Source organism: Colobus angolensis, unplaced genomic scaffold (genome assembly GCF_000951035.1).
Source record: "Colobus angolensis palliatus isolate OR3802 unplaced genomic scaffold, Cang.pa_1.0 Scaffold11, whole genome shotgun sequence".
NCBI lineage: Eukaryota > Metazoa > Chordata > Mammalia > Primates > Cercopithecidae > Colobus > Colobus angolensis.
The window spans coordinates 8,581,452-8,584,826 of record NW_012112030.1 but is presented as its reverse complement, the minus strand read 5'-3'; the positions used below and the strand labels follow the sequence as shown (position 1 = coordinate 8,584,826).

The window sequence follows — 3,375 nt, the reverse complement described above, 5'->3', positions numbered from 1 at the left end:
CTGCTAATTTTTTGTATTTTTAGTAGAGATGGGGTTTCGCCATGTTGGCCAGGCTGGTCTCAAACTCCTGACCTCAAGTGATCCACCTGCCTCATCCTGCTAAAGTGCTGGGATTACAGGCATGAGCCACACGCCCAGCTGCTTTTTTCTTTTTTTAAAATTTGTTATTTATGTTTCTGCTTGAGGTTGTTTTACAGTCAACTTTATACATATATATAATGTAATGTTATATATACATGTGAAGTACACTCTAAAATAATAAAAGTATGTTATAGTAAATACATAAACCAGTAACATAGTCATTTTTTATCATAATCATGTATTATATACTATACATTATTGTGTGTGGTATAATTTTATACAACTGGCAGCACAGGTTTATTTACACCAGCATCACTACAAACACATGAGAAATGTGTTGCACTACAACTTTATGATGGCTACAACATCACTAGCTGATAGGAATTTTTCAGCTTTATTACAATCTTACGGGGCCAACATCATATACGTGGTCTGTTGTTGGCTAAACTGTCATTATACAGCACGTGAGTGTAATCCAACTAAAACACAAATAGAAAAATGTTGGGGGGATAAAACAGAGCATCTAAGAACCTTAGGATGACAGCAAATGGTTTAACATATTTGTAATTGAAGTTCCGTAAGGAAAAGAAAGATAGAGTGAGACAGAAGAAATCTTTGGAGAAACTGTAGACAAGAATTTGCTAAAACTAATAAAAGAAATCAAGTCACAGATTGCCTCAGCTCAGTGAACTCCAAGCAGAATAAATACAAAGAAAACCAACCTCAGATACATCAAAGTGTTGAAAATAAGATAAAAATAAATTATTAAAAGCAGCCAAAGAAAAAATGATGAATGACGGCTGATTTCTCATCAGAAACAGTAGAGGCCAGAAGACAACAGAAAAGCTTCCCCACCCCTCATATGGTTTGTCTATGTCCCCACCCAAATCTCATCTTGAATTGTAGCTTCCGTAATTCCTACATGTTGTGGGAGGGCCCCGGTGGGAGGTAACTGAATCAGGGGGGTGGGTCTTTCCCATGCTGTTCTTGTGATAAAGTCTCATGAGATCTGATGGCTTTCTTTTTCTTTTTTTTTTTTTTTTGAGTCTGATCTTATTTATCTGTTACTCAAAAAGTCTTATTTCTGACTGGATTCAGACTTAGAAGTAGAAGCTCGCAGAGAGGAAAGTCTATGTATCTTTGCAATTTGTTCCTGGAACTTCTCTTTAGCCTCTTTCATTCTCTTGCCCAAAAGTTTAGCATATTCTGCAGCCTCTTCCTTGTTTTTCTTAGTATGCAGCATCTTCAGAGCAATATGCTGCCCTTTGTGCCACAGGAAATGTGGAGTAACAAGACGATGACTCTTGGGTGCTTTGGTCCTAGGTTTCTTACCTTCTTTGTTTAAGGGCTTTATTACAACATACTGGTGGACATCATCTTCTTCAGAGAGATTGGAAAGTTTGCAGATTCTGCTAGCTCTTCTGGGCCCCAGGCGACAAGGCACCGTAGTATCAGTCCAGGAATATCCTACTTTCCTTTTTTCCTTTTTCTTTCTTTCTTTTTTTTTTTTTTTTTTTTTTAACAATAACCAAGTTGAGAATGCTCAGATTGGCATCCACTATGCAACCACAAACTGATTTTCTTTCTTTCTCCAGTTCTCCTTGGTCTGTAACAGGAATGCCCCTTACTCAGTAACAGGCAGACACAGCCATGGGTCAAGACATGCTGCTTCATGGGGAAACCTTGTTTGTTGTTCCCACCACTGATTCGGACCACATAACCTTTCCATTCTTCACCCAGAGCATCAGCAGCAACTTCTGTGGCCATGAGCTTCTCATAAAAAGTACAAAATTTGCATTCATCGTCCACCTCAATGAGTTTCTGGCAGCCAGTGACTGGGAAGGAGATGTTCAGCTTCATCTTGAAGCAGCTGAACGCCTCTAAGACCTGATGGCTTTCTAAAGGGACTTCCCCTGCACTTCTCTCTTGCTTGCCACCATGTAAGATGTGCCTTGCTCCTCCTTTGCCTTCTACCATGATTGCAAGGCCTCTCCAGCTATGCGAAACTGTGAGTCCATTAAACCTCTTTTTCTTTATAAATTACCCAGTCTCAGGTATGTCTTATTAGCAGCATGAGAACAGACTAGTACACCCCACACCACCCCCCAAAAATAGAAAAGTTTTCTTAAATAAATGAAAAAAAACAAGCAAAACCTGTCAGCCTAGATGTCTATTTATATTTCTTTTTCCTTTTTTTTTTTTTTTTGAGGTGGAGTCTTACTCTGTCGCCCAGGCTGGAGTACAATGGCATGATCTCAGCTCACTGCAACCTCCAACTCCCGGGTTCAAGCAATTCTCGGCCTCATGAGTAGCTGGAACTACAGGCGCATGCCACCACGCCTGGCTAATTTTTTGCATTTTTAGTAGAGACGGGGTTTCACCGTGTTAACCAGGATGGTCTGTATCTCCTGACCTTATGATCTGCCCACCTCAGCCTCCCAAAGTGCTGAGATTATGGGCGTGAGCCACTGCTGCGCCTGGCCACATCTATTTATATTTCAACCTAAAGGTAAATAAGGGTATTTTCAGAAAAAAGGAGAATTCATTTCCAGGAAACCCACTCTACCAGAAATGATTAACAGAAATAATGTCAATGGAAGCATAGATCTGTAGGAAAAAATAAGAGACCCAGAGAGCATAAATATGAGTCTAAATACAAAAGAGAGTTATATTTTCTTTTTTGTTTGTTTGTTTTTAGTTACATGATCTCACTCTGTTGCCCAGGCTGGAATGCAGTGGCATGATCATAGCTCACCACAGGCTTGACTCCTGAGCGCAAGCAATTCTCCTGCCTCAATCTCCCAAGTAGCTAAAACCACAAGCACATGCCACCATCCTTGGTTAATTTTTTTTATTTTCTATTTTTTAGAGAGAGGGTCTCGCTATGTTTCCCAGGCTGGTCTCAAACTCCTGACCTCAAGAAATCTTCCCACCTCAACCTCCTAAGTAGCTGGGATTACAGGTATGATCAGTGCTCCTGGCTTATCTATACATTTAAAAAAAACAATTAGCTGTCAACACAATAACAATATTTCAAAGTATGTAACATTTAGAAATAAAATATAGGACAACAAGAGCTCAAAGAATTGCAAATGGGTAAAAAGAATTGGAAGTGGGTAAACAGAATTAGTGTTAGAACCACAAAAGGAGAATAATTTGAAGGTAGACTGTTAAAGATATTTATAATCTCAGCCAGGCATGGTGGCTCAGGCCTGTAATCCCAGCACTTTGGGAGGGTGAGGCAGGTGGATCACGAGGTCAGGAGTTTGAGACCAGCCTGGCCAACATGGTGAA

At 39.9% G+C, this 3,375-nt stretch overlaps 1 pseudogene; it reads right to left on the bottom strand.

Moving 5' to 3' along the window:
• Positions 1-1,159: 1,159 nt before the first annotated feature.
• LOC105520293 lies at positions 1,160-1,941 on the bottom strand (annotated as a pseudogene).
• Between the last annotated feature and the right edge of the window lie 1,434 nt (positions 1,942-3,375).